This window comes from Arvicanthis niloticus, chromosome 3, assembly GCF_011762505.2.
Source record: "Arvicanthis niloticus isolate mArvNil1 chromosome 3, mArvNil1.pat.X, whole genome shotgun sequence".
NCBI classification, from domain to species: domain Eukaryota; kingdom Metazoa; phylum Chordata; class Mammalia; order Rodentia; family Muridae; genus Arvicanthis; species Arvicanthis niloticus.
In genome coordinates, this window is record NC_047660.1 from 121616489 (window position 1) to 121639595 (window position 23107).

The 23107-nt window shown below is 40.5% G+C and overlaps 1 long non-coding RNA gene across 2 annotated transcripts; it reads left to right on the plus strand.

Moving 5' to 3' along the window:
• Positions 1–80: 80 nt before the first annotated feature.
• Positions 81–22310, plus strand: LOC143441819 (uncharacterized). Of its 2 annotated transcripts, XR_013109515.1 has the most exons (4): positions 81–144; positions 9240–9419; positions 19363–19512; positions 20333–22310. It is a non-coding gene; the product is annotated as an uncharacterized LOC143441819 (long non-coding RNA). The 2 variants fall into 2 exon arrangements; XR_013109514.1 differs by lacking the exon at positions 9240–9419.
• The last annotated feature ends 797 nt before the right edge of the window (positions 22311–23107 follow it).

Sequence of the window (23107 nt, forward strand, 5' to 3'; positions counted from 1 at the left end):
AGGAGTTCACCACAACATGTGATCCCCCAGGGAAAGTATTTAAAGATGCGACTTCCTTCCTTGCAGCATAGACCATCAGCCTTTGGAATCTATTGCTTGGAATTCAATTTATCCCAAAGAAGAGGTTTGACTGTACTGCAAAAGGTAGGAACTGGGCAGTTTTCTTCACCCAGGAAAAAATAGTGTGCATTCCAAAATAACTCTTTTCTTCAAATACCCATTCCCTCCTTCTCTGGGAAGTGAGTGAGTTTCCTCACTCATCTTTCAGAATCACACTGAACAGTTTAGCAACACACATGCTCTCCTGAGCAACACACATGGCTGAGGACATGTGGGAGACTTGTTATTGTTTGTTCCATGGGTGGCTGTTGGAGCAGAGGCAGGGCAGCTAGAGTTGGGGGGCTGGGAGGTTAAATGCCTGTTTCTCTTTGTTATTGTTTTTTTCTCCCTCGTGTGTGTTGTGAACTCTGACCTATAAAGATGGGTGGTGGGGGGGAATATCTCTCTTTCCTTTTGTTTGTGGGATGTGGGATGGCTTCTGTGAGGAAACCACTAGAATGTTCTTCTGGGTTCTGGAGATGACCAAAGGGATCTTGGAAATATGTCTGTGTGATCTCTGGAAGGTTGTTCCAACCACTTCCTCTCCTTCTAGCAGGAGAATGGAAAACACCAGAGCCAATAGAGACAATTTATAAGAGGCCCCTGCTTGGCACATGGCTGCTTTTGGACAAAATGTCCCAATTAACCAAGAGCACACAAAACACGCGGGCTGACAACAGAAACTGGAAGGGCCCCGTGAAGTTTCCAGAGCCTTTGAGCTGCCCCTCCACAACAGTGAGATGTGTCTTCCCCAGGCAGGCTCACTAGTCTCACAGCTGCCTGAGGCCAGTTGGAGGGAAGTTGAAGTGTTCAACCTGTGAGGAGTCAGCGGGATCCGTGGAGATAATGGAACATTCAGTTTGACATCCCAAACTGGTGTATCCAGGAAGAGCAGGGCCCTTGCTGGGATGGGAGACAGTAATTGTTTTTTAGCATGACAGATAAGACACTCTGGCTTCTGCAGATCCCTTACAACTAGGAAACAACTGTTCTCAATGTCAATACCAAGTATTTAAATTTGGGCTGGCAAAGGCTTCTATTTCTTCCTGTCTGCCCTTCCTGTAGGATTACTTTCAAGTAAAAATGTCCTTCTCTCTCAATTTGACACTCAAGTGATAAAAACATAGTTACTCTTAGGAGGATTTGAATATACTTAAATCAGTCCATTAAACTGGTAACCATGTATGTTTGTGTGTGTGTGTGTGTATGTGCATGTTAGCGTGCACCTGCCTTGAGGCCAAAGGTCAACCTAGGGTATCATTCCTCAGCAACCTTCTATCTTGTTTTGTGAGACAGGCTCTCGTTAGCCTGGAGTTTGTCAATTAGACTAGGCTGGTTGGCCAGTCAGTACCAGGGTCCTTCTGTCTCTGCCTCCACAGTGCCGGGGATTAAGGATGGATGCTGAAGCGTCTCTCCAGCCCTCAGCCCATCACTAAGAACCTTCTGAGGAATTGTAGGGAACAGCCTGTGGCTGGACTGGGTTCCGTGGCTGGCGGAAGCTTATAAGTAAACTCTAAGACTGCAATTCGAGAATTGAAAAGGAGCGAGAAGGCAGAAGCTAGTGAAAGACGATATGTGTTGGAAATTATAAACAGTCTGTTCCCTCTGAGGTTGTGAACAGCCCAGTCCCTCCTTGGGTGTTCCCATTGACAGCTGCAGTCAAGTGGGTCCACAGATGTACTATCCCTTAAACAGGAACCCATCTTCCCCACAGCAGTGCAGATCCCACCTGGTGATCACCCTCCATTTAGTTACCTCACTAGCTGGGCTGACAAATATTTAACCTACGTGGAAGGACATTTAGGGAGAAACATCACCAGCATCTCCTCGAGACGGAGATTCATGAAAAAAAAAAAAAAATCAGACAAAACAAGTCTCAGAATAGCATTGCCTTCAGAGAGGGATTCCCCCTCTAATTCCTCCTCCCACACTTCTGCAGCGTCCAGCTGTCTTTCTCACCCCCCACATCTCTACCTCCACCCCTCCCCAGCAAACTCTGGAAAAACAGTAGTAACTAACATTTGTGCCTTTGGCAATAAAACCACAGGCCTTGCAAACCCCAAATGGCAAAAAGACATTTCCATTCCAATCCCAGTTTTAAATTAAACTGTAATGAAAAATCAGCAGTGGCAGCTGGGACCAGAGACACTGATTGTCTCTAGGAACAAAAAGGAGGGGTGCAGGGCGGGTGGGGGGGGGGAGGAAAAAGAAAAGAGACCGCAAGTAAGCCTCGCTCTGGCAATAAAGCATCTGGTAAACCTTCAAGTATAAAGAAATTAGAAAAACAAATCTACTACTGAGACAAGCCAAGATGGCTGTTTCCCTCTGCAATCACTGCGAGGCGGATCACAAATCACCCTCTACTTTATCAATGGACAAGGAGGGTGAGGGGAGGCCTAAGAAATGCGCAGGCCTGTAGTGACACCTGGAGGAAGACGAGGGTAATTCTCCGGGGGCGCGGCCCCGCCCCCTCTCTCGCAGGATCTGGAGATGTCCACTCATTCTTTCAGGAACCCCAAGCAGCAAGGAGACCCCTCGGGGCTTCAAGGGAAAATAAGAGGGGCATCATTGGGTCTTATTCTTTAAAAACGAAAAAATTGCTTTGAGGAAAAGGGGCATTGACTTCAACTGGAGTTTCGAACCGAGTAATTTAAGTAAATTGAACCCAATCCCGCTGTTTTAACTTCTCTCTCTCTCTCTCTCTCTCTCTCTCTCTCTCTCTCTCTCTCTCTCTCTCTCTCTCTCTCTCTCTTTTTAATTCACAGTGTGGGTACCTTAATCAGAATGAGATGAGATGAACTCTGGTCTAGAATTTTTTTATTTTATAGCTTTCCAAAACTTGCAAACTCTGAAGATCCTCCAGCATATACTTTCTATTTTCTGAGTATCTGTGATTGGGAGACTAGAGGGTTGAGGGATCTGTACTAACCTGTGTGAGCCAAAGATGCTCTTAAGGGGAGGGCTTCTGAACTGGAGAGCCAGTGGGTTTGTGATAAATACAAAATTCAAGACTCTGAAACTCATGTTCTTTCACCTTATTTTGTTCACAGAGTTCTGTGAGATCTTTTGAAATTAGTGACAGTTTTCTAAAAGCCACAAAATCCACGTAGGAGGTCACATGGCTATAGATATTCACATAACAATGGGTAGATGGCTTGGAGCAAGGATGACAATTATCCATCAATGAGATGCTTCCGGGAACTCTCCCATGGGGGAAAAATAATCAGATAAAACTTACAATATGATTGCCTGTTTATATGTCTGAAGAAATTTCTTTATAGAAAGAACAATTACTGTGACCAGAAATATACAAGAACATGAAAAACAAAAAGTATGGCCTCCTCCTGGCCTGGCGTGGTGGTGCACGGGGGTCAGGGGTAGGGGTCAAGGGGGCTGGGGGAGCAAATGTATATTGATCTCTGAATGTTCCAGGACAGCCAGAGCTACTCAGCCCTCTCTCAAAACAGTCCTGACTGTAACAAAAAGAGGTCAGAAGCAGCATGAAGCAACAATGTAAAAAGAATCTAGTATTCAAGTGGAACGCCCTGCAGAAAGCTCTAATTATTTATTTTATCTAATTAATGTTGGTTTGTATGCACCTGGTATGTAGCACCAAGCGTGGGCACGTCAAACTCTGGGTAGCACCTTAGTGGAAATTCCACTTGCTCACCAGCCCCGCCCTGGAAGCCTGAACTAACAATCCGTCGCCCCACCCCCATCCCCCACCCCCACCCCCAGGTGGATCACCTCCTGGTGGATCCAGCTAATGAATATAACACCCAGTGGATCCAGATAACATGTATTGACTTTCCCAAGGAGAACTGCTACCCTACTATTCTTACTGCTCTCTCTCTCTCTCTTTTTATTATTAGATCCTTTTCAACATTGATATTTATTATTTTTAATTATTTGTCTGTGCCTGGAGGACAGAGGCATCAGGTTCTCTTACAGGTTACAGGCAGCAGTGAGCTGCCTCTTGCCTAATGTGGATCCTGGAGGGTAAGCTCAGGTCCCCTGGAAGATCAGTGTGTGCTCTTAGCCTCCAAGACACGAGGCTTCCAAATGTTGGTCTTTGTTTTATCCACAAATAGTTAAACAAGACAAATGGCCTCTTATGACTAAGTCCCAGGGGTTCCATCCAAGTCTTTGGGTCTAGTATCCCTGCCTCCCACGGTTTCTCGTTTTTTCTTGCTTTTTCTTCCCACCTCCTTTTTCCTGCCTTACTTCTGATCTCTGAGCTGTAGCAAAGGCGATGAGGGACAATCAGAGGAAAATATTCAACTCCTTTAAGAAGGTTGGTTACTCAACATTGTAAACCTTCTTAAGAAATTGAACTATAAGAATATTTTATTTCATACTGAGAGCATGAGATAAACACATATAAATTTTTCTTCAGTAAACTTTTCCCCATCAGTTTTTGCTGTGAGCCATCTCACACACACAGACACACACACACACACACACACACCTCTACTGAATGATTTGAATATGCATAATATGCCCCCCCTTAGCTAATGACTGTAAAAAAAAAAACCATTAACTTATAATTTTTTAGTGATCTTTCCTGAGATAGAACTATAAAACACCTACTGTGTACTTCAAGGCCTTGCTCTTCCCCAGGCTCTGATTTTTGGGTTTGTTTTACTTTTGTTATTTTTTTGAGGGGAGGGTGTAGGCTGTTGAACAAATAAACAAACCACCACATTCATCAAAGGTTTCTTTTAACCACTACACTACATAAACATGTCAATAAATCCTCACCAGCTAAACTCCCACTATGTTAGAAAATATTTACATAAAGTGTGGAGAATGGGATCAGGTATGTTGGTGATGGAGATGCAGAAGGTGTTTAAAACTGACAAGGGCTAGGTGGGAAGCTGGATCTGTCAGCAGGTGCTTGCTTGGAGGGTTGAAGACTTGATCCAATCCCCAGAACCCATGTAGAAAAGCCCAGGGTAGTGAACAGGGTCTGGATGGGGCAGACAGGCACATTCTTCAGCCATTTTCTGACTTGTAAGATAGTCCTTGAGTGTTTGGTGGGAGCACTATAGTCTTTGAGTTTCTGTTTCTTTATCAAATGAAGAAGATATCGTGTTAAAACCCATGATTTTTAATTGATTAATTTCAAATATTAAATTAACACTCAATTTCATTTAAGTAACTAATTTTCATTTTCTATAGATTCTCCTGCTTAAACAACAAATCCCTGTGTCTGCTGTCTGGTGCTGTTATGTTCCCCAGAGCAGTGCCTTGTCCGAGTAACGCACCAAGAGGCACCAGGATTCAGCCATAAAAGAAACGTCACATGTGTTCAATGACAATTGAGCTTCATGGGATGTTTAAAGGAGAGAGTACATTTTAATTTAATGTATATGTTAATATTATTATAGTCAACATTCATGGAGCACTTTTCTAGAGACTCACAGTTACAGTCATGCGTTATTTAAGAACAGGGCTATAGTCTAAGAAACTGGTTGCTAGGCAATTTTGTCATTGTGTAAACAGCATTTAGTGTATTTACACAATCCTAGGAGGTGTAAGTCAGTCATCCAACTTGACATATTGATTTGAAGGAGAGCTGCAGTAAGCTAACCCTCACCCCAGTCCTTTTGTGGACTAAAGGAAACTTGGATTCTCAGCTAGCAGGAATGTAAACTCATCCAGTCACTATGGAAATCAGAATAGGGGGTCCTCAAAAAACTAAAGCCAAATCAAACACATGACTCAGCCACACCACTTCCGTTTACCCAAAGTCTCTGCATCAGCATATCACAGAGATACTAGCATATCTCTGCGTACTTCTTCGATAGCACTGGGTGTACTAGGGAAGTCACAGAACCAACCATGGGGGCCAGCAGCAGAGAAGTGGGAAAGAAAATGTGGTCCACAGACACAGTGGATTTTTTTTTTCCAGCCACAAACAAGAATGGAGTTAAACTCATTTGCAACAAGAGATAACAATAGTAAGCAAATTAAGATGGTCCCAGAAAGACAAGGACCATGTTTTCTCTCACTTGTGGCTTGTAGATTTTAATGTAGATACATTAAATCATGTACACATGTATCTGCATTGAAAGCAAAAAATGAAACTGTCTCAAAGAACAAAAGAGACTGACAGGAGTAGGAGGAGGCAAGAAGAAGGGGAGGAGGAGAGGGGAATTTGCATAACAAGCAATATATACTTGTATGGAAATGTCCTTATGTAACACAGTACCATATGCAGTTAATATACACAGTGAAACATTTTTTTTTAATTTGAGATGCAGTAACCATGAGATGTGAGCATGTGGCTGCTCACAGCATAATATGACTATGACGTGCTATTTTGCAGGAACCCTAAAAACAAGGGTCTAAAATAGCAAGCAACAGCATCATATAGTAGATGCAGAAGCTAACAGAGTGGTTAGTGCATCACACTGCATTGCTGCATTTTATGGCTGGCGCTGTGGTGAGCGGTAGCTTTGTTTCCACCAGTATCTCCTTTGTCACATGATCTGACATCAATAGGACATGGGAATTTCTTCAGTTTCAACTTTCATTGTATGGGAGACTCTCCACATATGCGGTCCACCATTGGCCAAAATGTCATTCTCAACACTGACCTACGTCAGTTTTCCCCAGAGAATCTACAGTTTATCACTTCATCTTCATCATGGTAACATCATGATTTTCCAGATTTACCCACCCCTAACTGGCCAGTGGTGCAACTAGTGTTTATTCTCATATGGCTCCATAGTTTCCACACAGAGCACACACTCTGGGTACTCAGTGTGTAAAGATTGGAGAAACCCATGCAGGACCTAACTGCTCATCTGGTCTGCTCACCAGTGTGAGGGAACAAGATCTTCTTTGTATCCCACTGAATGCTCAGGAAAGAACTAAAAAAGATAATTCTTAGACCAGGGAGTGTTCTTTTTTTTATGATTTTTTGTATGTGCACTGGTGTTTTGCCTCAATGTGTGTCTGTATGAGGGTGTTGGATCCCCTCCCCTGGGGCTAGAACTACAGTTGTGAGCTGCCATGTGGGTGCTGGGAACTGCTCTGTACCATCTAAGCCATTTCTTCAGCCCTGGGATTGCTCTTTAACTATCTGAGTCACTTGAGCAATCTCCACCTCTGGTGTTGCCAAGGACCTTCCCACGGCCAGGTGTTCTGGATCAATTCTGAGAACTCAGTGGATACCCTGCTCTATGATTTTGAGGGTAGGTGACCCCTCATGACTATCAAAAGAAGAGAAGTTTCCAAACATGTGTATCAGCTGAGAAAGAGAATACATCAGTGTTCTTAACCTCTGAGGGTTATAACTTAAATGGAGTTTGTTGTTTTCTGTTTTTACTCCAATTTTTTTTACTAGTAAAGTAGCCCTCTTCTCAAATAAAACCATTGTCAGAGACCACAAATGGCTTCTCAGAGTAGTTTCTAAACCTAAAACACCAAAGCAATATATCTTCATATCATTTCTGAATTACAGAAAAAAATAAACTCAATTCTTTCCTCCTTTTGTGAAGACTTTAAGTAATGAAAATTTTATGTTTATTAGTGCTCTGAATGCAGAACTTGTAGAGATCACAAGAACTGTAGAGAATTCAAACACCCAGGTCCATACATAGGTTAAAAAACTATCTTATTGAATCTTAAAAATGTAAAGCCATGTATGCTCACACCATCTGAGCTGCCGTCAGTCCGACATGATCCTCCTGGTGCAGGATTTATTAGCAGTGCTTCTCAAAGTTTGCTGTGGGCCCGACCAGCATTAGACTGAGCACTTGTTAAACATGCAGGTTCCAGAGGCCCAGGAAAACAATTAAATTGGAGCCTCCAATTGGAATTCTCTGCTTAACAAATATCCCCCAATGACTTCTAACTCATGCCAAAGTCTAAAAGCCATTAACATATACCATGGTGTAGTTTTTAGAGCAGAGCCTTAAGTCAGGCTCTGAGCTCAACCTCAGTTGCCCAGTCTATGACGTAATGGTGATCCTGCCTCCTCCCTTAACCTGTTCTTGGGATTGAAGAGGATGCTGCAAGAGAGACAGGGTGGGAATAGTAAAGTGTAAGAAAAAGCCTCTTCCCTCTGCCTCCCACTGGATGCTGTATGCTTCTCCTTAGCTCCTGGCTCCACCCAGGGGACTAAGCACAGGAAGTTACATGAGGATGAAAGATTGTGTGGTGAGTGGGAGGTGACAAGAAAGACTGCAGCAGTGGACCAGTAGATACTGGGAGTTAGGGAGAAGAGGTGGAGTGGGTTCATGGTGGTAGAGACCAAACATGGGACTTTAAGGAGAGGGATAAATAAAACCTTTAGGAACCTATTCAGTATATTGTGCTAAAACTCCCTCTTCGAAACTTCCTCAGAGGATTTTTCTGATTAAAAGACATTTCTCAAATCACTTTGGAGTTAGAGCTGATTTTCTTTGAGAAGCAATTGCCATTTAGAATTCAACTCTAATTCTAGAAAGTCTGTATTAGAAGTTAGAAATAGATTGGTAGATGACAAATGGCATAGAGATAAAAGATAGGTAAATAGGTAGGTAGGTAGGTATATAGATAAATAAATAATAGATAGATAGATAGATAGATAGATAGATAGATGGCAGATAGTTAGATGATTGGTAGATAGATAATAGATAGAAGATAGATGATAGGCAAACAGACAGGTAGATAGTAAATAGATGATAGAAGATAGATGACAGGTAGGTAATAGATAAATAGATTATAGATACATAGATGTTAGACAGATAGATGTTAGATATACAGATGATTGGCAGATAGATAGATGATGGATAGATACATACATAGATGATAGATTGATGTGGATAGATAGATAGATAGATAGATAGATGTTTAGATAAAGAGTGGATTATACTTAATACAATACTTAACAACTAAGTACTCACTTATCAAACAACACACTTATTCCTAAGTGGTCCAATTACCCCACCACGAATTAGCCCACTAATTCCTACTCCTATCTCAACTTACCTTCAGTTCTACACCTGGGTATGTGTGTACTTGTGCACACGTTTCCCTTTTATCTCCTCCTGCTCTAATATTTCTTTCCTTGCTTGTTTCTCCTCTTTTTTCCATGCCTCTTTATGTTTTTATTGTTTTATTTGCCCTTCCACAAGCTTTGCCCTCAGTGCAACCATCTCTGGAGTTGTCTGAAAGCAAACCACCTACAGCCTGACCCTCTAACTCCAGTGACTCCAGCCCTAGTACCGAGATCAAGTCTATGTCTGCTGTTTTGTTTTTCTCCTTGGAAACCAAGACCTTTATCTCTGGAGACTCACAGGCATGAGCTGGGACTCCTGGATTCTGGGGTAAGATTTCATTGCGACTTTGATCTCCAAAGGCTTTTTGGGGTTTTAACATGGCCACTCTGAGTCCTTGTAGGTTATTTTCATTCATCCAGAAATCATCAGTCTTTTTAAATACCAGGTACCTCTTTTGAACTGGACAGTTCTTTCCCTATCCCATGTGACTAAAGTGGAACTATCAATCATGTCTTTAATAAAACATGCTTGGGCCTAGATCATCTTGGAGTTTTACCCCCACCGATTGGTTGAAGGGCAGTCATGTGACTCAAATAATATGAGTGTCTAATGAATTTTAATATTTGTATATTGTCATTTGGGATGAAATACAGAGAAAACCAAGAAATTAAACCTACCTGAAGCTCAGTTTTCAAAGGTGTGCATGATGAAGGAGTTAATACTCCTGGAGCAGCCCTGAAGTAGTAAGCACTGATTGCCCACCCTGTATGGTGTTCCATGAGCTCTCAATGACCCTCTGTAGATTGAGCCCTATTTGTCCATGACAATAATCAGACCATGAGCACATCCTTTACTTGCTTCTTCACTTGCTCATCTCACTTCCTCAGTCCCTCACATTGCTTCTTGCAGTTGTTCTTTAAATGAAATATACTTAAAGTTCTGTGAACTGTGAAAATAATGAGTTCCCCTTGAGGACTGGAGGGAGAGCTGTATCCAAATCTTTGTAACATGACAAAGGTGAGTCAAGACTGTTAGTCAGACATCAAGAGTAAAGACTATTGGGCAAACTATTAATTATTAATAAACTATTAATAATAATAAACTATTAATGATAAATTAATAAACTATTAATTTAAATAGTAAAGACTATTCCAAACTATTGGGCAGGACCAATGAATCACAAGGGTCCACAAAGATGGAAGGTGAAACAGGAAGAGACAACCTGATAAATGACAAGATGCAAAGGTCTTGGTCATATCTTGCTAGCTCTGAAACTAAAGTAAGAGGCTCATGAACCTTGGAGTGTGAGAATCTTCTAGAAGCAGAAGAACAAACAACAAGAACCAAGGAGATGATTTCTTCCTTAAAGCTTCCAGAAACCAATGCATCCCAGCAAAGCTTTGGTGTTAGCCCAGGGAGATCTACATAGTACTTCTTATCTATACAACTATTATGTAATATACTTCTGTTGTTCCAAGTCCCTTGGTTTGCAATAATATGTCATAGTAACAGAAGGAGCTAAGATGAACTATGAGAAAAAACCTAAACAAGAGAATTGATTTTCTTTTCTTATTGCTCTTAGGCTGTTCAGTCACACTTTCCCAAATATACGATGGACAAATGCTTCCTCGGTATGGTTTGCCAAAACAACATAGAAAAGTGAACTAATTTGCAATGATGTCTGACTAATTAAATCAAACCTCTGTCTCTTTGGCAAAGGAGGCTGTACCTTGGAGTGCCAGAGGAGTCTCACTAGGGCACCCATTTTAATTAGCCAAGCTCTGTCTCATATCCAATGCCTGGTTCTGCATCTGTGGATATTTTGTTGTTGTTGTTTAAAATGTGAAATAATCTAAAAATTCTAGTATTGAGAAATAATTATTGTGAGACACTGGCAAACTCAGTGATTACCTAAATGCAAATGGTGTCATAATTTATTGTAAAGGAAATTATTTTTAGCTTTGGAAATAGTATAATATCTCTTCAGATCTCTTGATGCTATTGTCCCTTAAAGTTAAAGCTCTGCAAGGAAACCATGTGCTTCGTATTTATTTATTTTGAAAATGCTCAAAGTATTGGCCCATCTCATTTTCTTAGTCAAAGCTTGCTTCTCGGTTTTGCCCTGCTAATGACCTCAATTCTCTCTTGATGCTCTAGGACCAGGCTCTCTTTGATTAATCATTCTCTGTGTTAATATCAAACGGCCCTGGCATTCTTCAAACAGATCACTGTTTCTGTTCGATAATGCCCTAAATATACAAAGCAGATAAATGATGATGCTACTGAGCCAATGGGAACAGAACTTAGCTCCAAGATGGCAGTGCAATTATAATGAGAGGACACATAACTGATGAGCACCATATCCGAACGTAAAATGATCTGTGAAGCATAAGATCAGAGGAGCACAGTTTGAGGGCTCAAGTCAGAGTTGCTGTGCTGGAGCATAAACTAAAGTAGAAGGCATTTCTAAATTGCTCTGTGTGTGTGTGTGTGTGTGTGTGTGTGTGTGTGTGTGTGTGTACGTGTACGTGTGCGTGTGCACGTGCACATGCACATGTATACATTTTTCTTTGAAATAGTTAAATGCTTCTTTGGGGGGCAGAGGCCCAGAATGATATTCATCAGGGTTTTATTTCATTTCAGTCTCTAGCTTATTTTAATTTATGAGGTGTGGAGAATATTAGTTTTTAGGATGATTTAATATTTTATGTTGTAAGTGATCTTCTGCAGTCAGCTTGTTAATTAGATACTGCAGACAGGCTGGTTAATATTATGTGTTGACTCTGCAGGAAGAAAAGAAGAGTGACTATCTTTGATAGTCAGAAAGAATCGAGGGCACATGACCAAGGTTCTCCTAGAGGCCATGTTTTAGAGGTGCTGTCCTGTAAAACAAATTGTATTTGGCCCTTCTGAAGGCTCCCCAAGTGGGCTGGGGATAATTGGAGCCCTCTTTTGCTTTGCTCTGTTAGATGCTTTTTAGAATTGGGGAGTGGGAGGGTGGGAGTGGATAGAAACCAGATCTTTCCATTTAAATAAAGAAGCCATGTCTGAGAATACTTTTGGAAGACTAGAGTCCATTAAAATGGATCTTCCCATCTTGATTTCCTTGGAGGACCCAGTTTGAAATGGAAGTTCCATGTTATTTCCTGCTGACCTTGTCCTCCAGACCAACATCTCCCAAGTAAAGAAATTAAACATGACTTCTCTGAGTATTATTTATATATTTAGCTTTTTAGTTGGAGAACCTTGAAAGAGGCAGAAAACGCACATGGAGACTACAGATGTGTTTTTCTTCTATCTATGCCACAAAGGAAGGCTGTTCACAGCTTCTTTGGTTCATGTGTGCTGTGTGGGTTGATTTTGCTGACCAAAACTTCACAAGATCTAGGGAACTCACCAAAGATTTATTCTGTCACACAATTCCCTTATATGTGCCTTATCCTGCATTTATGAATATTCAAATTGCATCCCAAGGTAAAGAGAGATTAAATCAAAAGGTTTGCTTTAAGATAAAGCTCACGTGCATGAAATAAAATAAATGAAAATAAAGTTTCTCTCCACATGGTTCAGCTTTCAAAAAGCAACCAGACAAGAACAGATTATTCTGTGACATGAGATGAGGCTTTGAGAAGGCTTTCAAGCTAGGAACAAAATGGTGGCAAGTAATCCAAGTGAAAGAGTTGAAATTATCTGCCCAGTTTAGCCTTATAGCTACTGGTGTTTATTCATTCCTTAGCATTTTGTCTGGTTTATTCCATTCACAATATCAGAATGTTTAACTTATTACCTTCCCTGAAATTTTAGAATAATAAGAAATTGTTTGTCCATCAAAATAGTGATTTTTCAAAGAGAAATGGATAGATATTTGCTAATTTTTTTATGTGAACTTTAAAGTCCTCATATGCCTTTGATTAAGAAACAATGGAAACAAGATGTCAGACTGGGGTGAGCGTGGGGGGTCCCTAGCTCTAGTCTGTCTCATAGAAATGCCAACTGGCAACTATTAACAGACAAAAATGCCATTATGAATATCCCAGAACCTGGGGTGAGGTTGAAACACCCACATTTTTTGACAACAAAACAGAGTTGGGAAGTACAATAGAAGTGCCTGCTTTTTGTTGTGATAAATACCATGACCAAAAGTAACTTGAGAGGAAAGGGTTTGTTTTTATCTTATGGGTTACAGTTCATAATTAAAGGAAGTCAAGGTAGGAACTTGAGGTAGGAACTTGAAGCAGAACCACGGAAGAATGCTGTTTACTGGCTTACCCTAGGCTCACTCCAGCCACTTGTCTCAGAAAGCCTAGACCTACTTGCCTAGGGGTAATACTATCCACCATGTTCTTGCCCCTCTTCCATCAATTAACAAGCAAGAAAAGGCCCCACAGACCAATTTGATGGAGGCAATTCTTAGGTTGTTCTCTCTTCTCAGGTTTGTCAAGTTGACAACCAAAATCACCATCACAAGATCTAAAATAAATAGCCTCCCTCTGACCGTGTTTCTCCCTCCTGGGGAAAGCATGACACTATGGGATAGGTTCCTTGGTCCTGTAGTTTGGCTAGTGTGGAAAGAGAGTCCAAGGCAGGCATCAAACTTCTCTGACATTCTCAGTCGACACTCTCTGTCAGTCTTCCATTTTTCCTTATAGGAAACATTGGGAGAATTGCTATCTGAGATCATCTGGCAACAGACCAAGGAACATTAGACTCCCAGTGACCAGTGTGTGGGTCTCATGGTGGCACTACCTTCAGGTTGGCAGCCTTATTTGACAAGTAAGACAAGTCTGCAGCACATGCCAAACCCCATATAAGGAATATGCCTTGCAGTTCTGCCCAGGTTGGCTCTATGATTAGGAGTCTAATTTGGCCACAGAGTTCACAGCTGAAGGCCCAGACCAAGGCAAAAATCCTGCTGATATGTAATAATTTCATTGGAGATAGAGAATTAAATCTTCTGTCTTGGAGGGAGGTTCATTAAGACATAAGAAGCTAAAGGGGGTGTGAAATAATTGGATTTTCTAAGGGAAGGTAAAACATTCCATCCTAAAAGGAGGCTGGTTCAATAGGAAGGAAACAATTCAGCAGCTTCAGGAAGCCACTGAAACTGATCAGATTCACTAAGCCTCTCCCTCCCCAAGGCTATATAAGCAGTAAGGACTGTAGGACTCTTAGACAGGTTGTGCTACCTAGCAGAGGCTCAGATTAGCAGATGTGCCTATAAACAGCAGAGATCAAAAGAGAAGATTCTCAGACAAGACAAGCAGCTTGGGAGAAATAGGGAGTAGCTGAAAAGCCTAAAGGAAGCTTTGCCCGACTGGATTGCCTGGAAGGACAAATCTCCAACCTGTTGAGTTGCCTGCAGGTTGTACGGTACACTCCAGGTTTTGAGCTTTTACAAACTGTCAGTCATGTTAGGGTGGGCTTTTGGTGATGCAGCTGTCCTTGAGTCATTTCTCTTCCTGTAACTCCTCACCCATATTCCTGTAAGCAGCCCCAATAAAAATAATTGGTTCACTAATTGGACTTTGCTAGTATTATTTTTGTCAGTTTTCTATCTGGGGTAAGTAGCCATTTGTTCATTGTTCCTGGAAATAGTGTCACATGATGCCTGCCTATATGTGGATCCTGTAATCCTGAGCAAGTCCGTGCACCAGTATTAACCACTGGCATGCCCAGTGGTACTAACCAACTGTCAGAAACCTGAGCTTAATAAGAACTCCAGATATTGTTGCTACCTGTCCAGGAAGTATAGTTTGAGATTTCATCTAAACCACTCTATTTACAACAACCTAGCACCCAGATGACAGGCTCACCTGGCTGTACCCCAATTTTATTGCATGAATAGCAGTTTTGTCTAACCAGAAACCCTAGAAAGATATTTTACCTGTCTATAAACACACCAGATGGCCAATTTACAACCCCTTCTATCTTGAGGAGGAACTACTTCCCAACCAAAGTATCTGTAAAAGCAGAAAGACGTGTCTGCCTCTTCAAATGTCCACATGCTAATATCAGAATAGAAAGATGACAAAGAATCACAGAAAGATGACATCACCAAAGAATACCCATAAAGCTCAGATTCCAAAGAAATAGACAAATATGAGCTGGCAGACAAAGATGTCTTCTTAAAATGGTTCCTATTTACAAGAAAATGCAGCTACAAGAAAAGACAACTAGAAACCACAAAACATCAATAAAAATTCTAACATTAAAGATACAACTGAAAATCGTATAGAAAGCTTGAACAACTGACTTCATCAGGGGAATAGTGGAATTTACAAAGGTCATTTGCAATTATCCAGTCAGAAAAGAAAAAGGAAAGAAATACAAAGTACAAAGAAATCTTACAGAACTCATGGGACATCATCATTTAGACATTCCCAGAAGGGGGAAAGAAAGAAAAAAAAATGACAGATATTCTGTTTAAAGCAATAATGGCTGAAAACTTCAAATGACCATCTATATTCATTAGGCCCAAAAGTTTTCAAGCAGATTGAGCCACAAAGGTCTATACCAAGACACAGTATAATTAAATTATCAATAGTCAAAGACAAATGACTTTGAAAGAAACAAGAGAAAAGTTTCAAAGACATGAGGACCTGGTAAAACTATCAGTGAATTTCCTAGCAGACACATTGCAGCTCAAGAGAGAAGGAGATGACATTTCAAATATTGAAAGAAAAATACTCCAACCAAAACAGAATATCCAGCAAAGCTATCCCCAGAAATGAGGCAAGACTTTGCCCAACAATGAAAAGCTATAACTCTTTGATAAGAGACATGCCACACAAGAAATACTAAAGGAAATTCTTCAAGCTAAAATGAAAACATGATATTAACATACAACCTATTAATGGACAACAGACTAACATAATATACAACCAAATTAAAACATGCTATTAACATATAACAATAAATTATATTATTTTAGATTTATTTATTTTGTGTATGTAATATATATATATATATATATATATATATATATATATATATATATATGCACCACATGTATTCATACCCTCAAAGATCAAAGAGAGCATCACATCTCCTGGAACTAGAGTTATATGGGTGTTGGGAATCAAACACAGGTCTTCTGCAAGAACAACAAGTGCTCTTAACCACTGAGCCATCTCCCAGCGCAAAATTCACTTCAAAAAATGGATACATAGTGGAACTAAGAATTCTCCCATAGGATGCTACACAAGTCACTTTCAACCTTGGCCTACATGTTTAAAAAAATGAACTTTAAACAACTATAACAGCAATGATATGTTAGTAGACACAAAATGTCAAAATATAATTAACAATCTCAAAAACCTAGATTGTGAACCTTAGTTGTTCTTTTGTGTGCATTGTTTTGTAGGTTTATTTACTTGGTTTTATCTTTTGAGGTAGGGTTTCATATATTCTGAGGTGGCCTCAAATTCCCTGTGTAGTCAAGGTTGACTTTGAACTTTTGGTCCCCATGTATATATGTCCTGAGTCCTGGGGTTACAACTGCCATACTAGTTATAGATTGCTAAGGATTGAATCCAGTGCTTTATGCATGTGAGACAAGCATTCTACCAACTGATCCATATCCTCACCCCTTGTTTTTGTACCAAGTAAAATTAAGTAAATAGTTTTAATAATGCATAAGTGATAAAGAATGCCATTATATAACTATAAAAGGGTCAATTAATCAAGATGCTTATAAATATTCATACACCCAGCATTGCATACCTAAAAACTTACAGCAAATATTAACAGAACTAACAGGAAAAATGCAAACTATAGAGTAATCTGAGGAGATTTCAATGCACACTCCTCCCCCCTTCTTCATTTTTTGACACAGGGTTTCTCTGTGCCACTCTGGCTGTCCTGGAACTCACTTTGTAGACCAGGCTGGTCTCGAACTCAGAGGTCTTTCTGCTTCTGCCTCCCAAGTGCTGTGTGTGGCACCACCACCTGGCTTTTAGTGCCCACTATTAAGAAGATAATTTAGACAGATAATAAGGAAATAGCAAAGTTGAACTGTACAAGCCACATGGATCTGTCAGACATGCATGGAATCCTCTACCTTACAGAGAAGAAAACCTACTCATTCCAAAAGTACCTGGAACTTTCTCCAGAATATATCAGGTGTTAGAGCACAAAACAGGTCTGAATAAATTCAAGAAGACTGAAATCATGGCAAGTCCCACTTCCAACCACAGTGTAACAAACCTAGAAGTCAAATAGTACAAAGAAATCTAGAAAACTTGTTAAAGTCAAGGAAACTAAATAACATGTCTTTGAACACCCGTAGGTCAAAGAAGACATAAATAAACAAATGTTGCTTTTCAGGAGCTAGAAATAGGAGAAGTAGGAAGAAGCTGGTCAACGGTGCTAAATTTCTGTTATAAATAAAGATTAAGTTCCAACCCCCCCACCATGGCGACTACACTTAGTAACATATTTTAACTTTAACATTATTTCTTTTCTTTTCTTTCTTTTTTCCTTTACTTTTTTTTTCCTTTTTTTTTTCTTACCCTTTTTTTTTTTTTTTTTTTTTTTGTGCTAGGGATAGAAACCAGGGCCTCATACACGTAAGGCAAACACGAAGCTGCACCCCGCTTTTTAGCCTTTACAATTAATAGTATATTCTATACTTGAAATTTAAGAAAACAGACATGAAATATTCTCCCTCAACACCAGAAAATAACAACTACATGAGTTAATTGAGGTGCTCACTAAATTATGGCAATCACTTTACCATATAAATGTGTATCAAATCTTTACATTGTGCACCTTAAAGTATATGTCATTTGACAAGTATACATCAACAAAGCTGGAGTCATGGCAGCACAGTGGAGCTGGTATGCTCCCAGGCATATCCCATTTCATTCTGTTTCACTTTGTCAGAGATACTGCAGAGTTTCCACACACTGAAGGCTTGCGCCAACCATCTGTCCTATGTTATCAGCACTACTTTCATAACTTCGTGTGTATCTTCACATCCTGTGTTTCCTTTTGGGACGTCCAGTGCCTTTCATTGTTACCATATCTTAATGGTGATGTCTGATCATTATTTCCGTATTTCACCAATGCGTTGTTTGGTGGCATCACAGACAACAGCCATAAAGGAGAGAGAATGTGTTTGGGAAAACATTGTCTATATCTTGACTGGCCCTTCTCTGTTTCTTCTCCTTTCTTCAGGCCCCTCTGAGACACAGTGATATTGGAAGTAGGCCACTTAATTACCCTCTAATGGCCTCTAAGTGTTCAAGTGAAAGGAGAATTCAAATACCTCTTTAAATCAAAACCCTAGAAAGGATTCAGCTTAGTAAAGAGGCAAGTCAAAAGCCAGAGGAGGCTGAAATAAGCCTCTTGTTCCAAACAGTTGTCTACAGTTTTTTTTTTAAAAGGTAAGTTCTGGAAGAAAATTAAAATGCTAAGGCAGTGAGCAAACAAAGGGTAAGGAAGTTAAACAAATTTGTAGTTGATACAGGAAAGGCTCGGTGACTTGACCAGGTCAGATCGGCTACACTCTTTTCAGCCAAGGCCCTCAGTTTCCTCAGTTCCAAAAAACAACACAAAAACGAAGCCACAGAAGAGGAGCTGACGAAGGTTGGTTCGTAAATTTAAGTAACGGCCTTGTCTTCATAACATGAGGGGTAAGGTGAAGTAGCCAGTGTCCCAGAAGATCCAGCTGAGAGGATTGAGGAACGTGGCTGATGAATCAGCCTGCCTCTGTCCTAGACTTGAAAGCCATTGCATGGTAAAGATAAACTAGATTCACTCCTGTTTATGACTAAATCAGTTTCTTAAGGATTGGGTTTTGCCCCACCTGTAAGCTTAACTACAAACAGTTCTGTACTGCCTGTTCCAAAAAATGGCAGCTGTATCTTTGTTTCAAAAAGTTATAAGCATCTTGTATCTTGTACCTACATTTCAAAAGGTTGCTATGACTACCTTGTTATGGCTACCTTATGCCCACCTTGCAGTCATGTCTTTGTTTCAGGAGGTTGCTATGGTTACCTTGTTTTGCTTATGTTCTGCTCTTATAACCCAGCTTATTTTGCCCACCCAACCCCCCATTTGGAAACCTTCATCCCTGAGCTATAAAAACCACATCTTCCTCACGTCCAATGCTGACCACTTGAACCCACCTTAGGTGAAGGCAGTCCATATACATGAATTTAAAAGCTTGCTTTAATTAATTTAGCCATGATGTTTTGGGTCAGTGGTCTTTCTCCTTACATGTTTGGGATTAACAGTGGCCACACAGTAAACAAAAGATTTTCAATAGATTTGAAAGAGCCTTCTATTAGAAGAAGATGCCATCTAAGACTTTCACGGCTAGAGAGACATCAACTCCCGACTTTGAAGCCTGGGCTACCTCTCTTCTGAGGGCCAATGCAGCTGATAGCTTTAACTCCGAGGGCCTTTAAGAATCGTGGTAAGTTTGCTATGCCCATGTAAATGGAACAAGTCTGGATAATAGTACCTCTGTTTGCAGTGTGGTTTACTGAATTTTCTTTATATTTTGTTTTATATTAGCTTACAAGCATCATTTTTACAGCATTTTAATACATGTTTAGTCTTGGTTAACCTACCCCACTGCTCTCCACCCCTTTCTCGATGTTCCCACCCCTACTTATCCAATCCCTCACTTCCATTTTCATATCACATGTACTCTACAATCTGCCCCACCCTTCTCCCTTTAACCCTCTATTTCCCCTTCTCAGGCCCCTTTCTAGTTTCTACACACACTAACTTCCACACAAAGACACAAGTACAAAAATTAGAAGCCAAGAGCAAAGTCAACCACTGAGACTTCTCTGAAAAGTTCACTTCATAAATCTGTAACTTCTATAACGATTTCTCTGGCGGATCTGGTAAGAATAAATTGAAATATACTCCCCAGAAGAATTTATTATTTTAGCCACAAGTAAGAAGAGTTGTGATTTTAAAAAAGAGGACAAGATATCAAAGCTAACAGGAGTCTGGGGGAAGTTGACTCCGACCCTTGCAGATGACTTTAATCGCATTGCAGAGTGCTGGAAGAGAGAACTTCAGCTGTGGCAGAAATCGGAAAGGACTAGAATCTAGATGTGGAGCTTGGAGATGAGGCTGGGCACTGCTATCTCAGGGTAAAACTAAAAGATGACAAAATCAGGATTTTGTTTCTTAAGGGCGAACAACAAAGAGTGGAGTTTGGGGTTTTGGTTTGTTTTGTTACTTTGTTTTTGTTTTGTTTTTTTTTTTTTTTTTTTTAGAGGTAATCTACTCCTATCGATGATGCCGTAAACACTGTTGACATGGCAACAGACAATTTAGACTACTGCGTGCACTTAGCAGCAGGACTTGAGAGGATTGACTCCAGGTTTAAAAGAACTTCTATAGAGGGTAAAATGCTGTCAATCAATGTGCGAACTACAGAGAGATCCCCCGTGAAAGGAAAAGTCAGTCAGTGCGGTAAACCTCACTGTTACCTTATTTGAAGAAATTTTCATGGCCACCCTAACTTGCAGCAGCTGCCACTGACCAACCGGCAGTTATATTGACATCCACATCCAAAGAAGACTCTCCACTGGCAAGAGGATTGATTAGAACTGCCTAAAGGCTTCAGTGATCATTAATGTTTTTCATGAGGTTGCCTACATTCTTCAGACATAATGTTACCACACATTTAACAGACAACGTGTGCTACAGACATTTTATAGGCACCTGGAAGTCCCAGCGTTCACCTGACTCACTTTATTATAATATTCATTTTACTTTTTGTTACCTGAAACCCAACTTGTAATTTCTCTGAGGTATCCTGGTATCCCATGCATGTGGGTCCATGGATATAAATGTATATATTGGTATATATGTGTATGAGTGTGTCCTTTTTAAATCCTCTTTTGAAGAGCAAAACCCCCTTATTGGCAATAAGGGGTGAGATATAAGGAGCTCACTGGCAGAGTTAACTGCTTGAACATTTGGCAGCAAGAGCTATCCAGCAAAGGTTGGTGATCGCTGATGGTTCTAACCCCTCACAGTGTACTGTGAGCAGCATCAGTAGCTGCTCACCTACACAACATCATTTACACATTTAATAGAGAGTGATAGCACATGAATGAAAGGTTGTCTTGAGCCTTTGGAGAAAGCATTTTGTTTTCTTGTATTTTTGGTTGGGAGCCTAGCCTTTAAGGCTGAGCCACCTCTCCGGCCCAGCATTCTGTTTTCTTAACGTGGTGACTCCTTCTTAAAAACCTGAAGGCTTTGTTCCAATTAGTTACAATATACAGATGTAGCGTGACTCCACAGAAATATGTTTAATGTGGCAACACCACCAACCAGCATAGCTCAAAAGAAGGCAGTTTTTTTCTCCTCCCCTTTTCTATCCGCAGCTTACTTTCATTACAATTTCTAAAAATTCTGTCAGTGTACAGCTGTTCCACGGTTAATAACCCTGAAATAGAAATGTGTTACTTTGCTTAGAAAGAGACATCTGCATACCACAGAAAAACAAAATCATGTGATGTGATTAATACAGGAAGATGGTTATTGGTGTTTTTAATGCATATTGTTTAAACTCAAATATGTTTACCTTCCAGACATTTTTAGATATGTTGTTCTGATCTATGCTTTAAATCTGTGATGCTTTAATAATCTACATAAAAAAAGATGGTTTGCCAGTAGATCCAACACCTCCTGCCGCTAGTTGGCTAGAATTTTTTTTTTTTTAATGTCACAAGCAGAGCCTTTGATATGCTAACCCCAGGGGGCTCTTTATCCCTGGGATAATTGTAAATAACCATTCCCAACATTTGGTCCTTCCGCCATCTTTGATCCTGTCATCTTGAAATTTGCCCTTTCCATGAGCAAGGCTACCTTCATACTGCATTTGAAAATGGCAGACTATTTAAGCTCTAGGAGGGCAATAGGACAGGTTCAAAAGTTTGCAGATAGATGGATTATTACAGGCTTAGAAAGAGAGAGAACACGCATGCCTTCTCTCTTGAAAATCTCCTGCTACATCATAAATCTTCTCGTGTCTGGGCCCTATCTTCTAATAACTGCATAAGTGGTCAGTCTTGAGATTCAGATTTACACCCAGAGCCCCAGCACTGACCTCACCAAAGGACACGATTTATGTAGTGGAGATGGGACCAAGTGTGGAATGCAATCCAGTCCTGGTGACAAGAGTCTAAACCGCTCTCACCAGACAGCTCCTGTTCAGCATTCATGGGATATCAGTGCTTCCTTGGAGGGAACCTACTTCAGTTCCTTCCTTTCAAAGATAAAATGAGAACCTAGGAAACCAGTTTACCTGGGGGTTATGCATAAAAAAAAAAAAAAAAAAAAAACCACCTTTTATCCCTGCTTTTCTCAATTCCTGTTGTGCTGCTAATAACACAATGTCTCAGACTGGGCAATGAATATGGAGCAGAAATCTTTTTGCCTTATGGTTCTGGGCAGGTAGGAAGTCAAGATAGAAGGAGCTGCATCTGTCAAGAATCCTCTTACTCAGTCATCCAAGGTAGATGGAGTGAGGCAGGCTAAACTTATGTTTTTGCAAGGACCCCACTCCAGTGTTACTTCATTCCTGAGGGCAATGCCCTCTTAAAGGTTCCACCTTTCAACAGTGTTGCAGTGAGGATTAGGTTTCCAAGATGTGAATTTGGGGACAGGGGCACATGTTTGAAGCATTGCCTTTCTCATCCACAATCTGTGCCTTTATGGAGGCACATAACCTCTGCTCCTACCACGATGTTGGGTCCAAGGATGTTGACTCCAGAGACCTTAAACCTTCCTGCTTATACATGGAAGGACACTGCCTTTCTTTCTCTTGCCTTTTGGAGCCTTGGAAGGATCGTTTGTCTGAGATCTTTGGCCAAGCTATAAGACCCAGATCTTCTCTGGCCCAGAATCAGCCCCAATATGTTCAAAAAAAGAAAAAAAATCAACCAAAATAAAATGCTCATCAAACTCTATTCAATAGTATGAATCCCTGAAAGCCACACATGCTAAAATGAGCCCTTCAAGCCAGAGAAGGAAAGTGG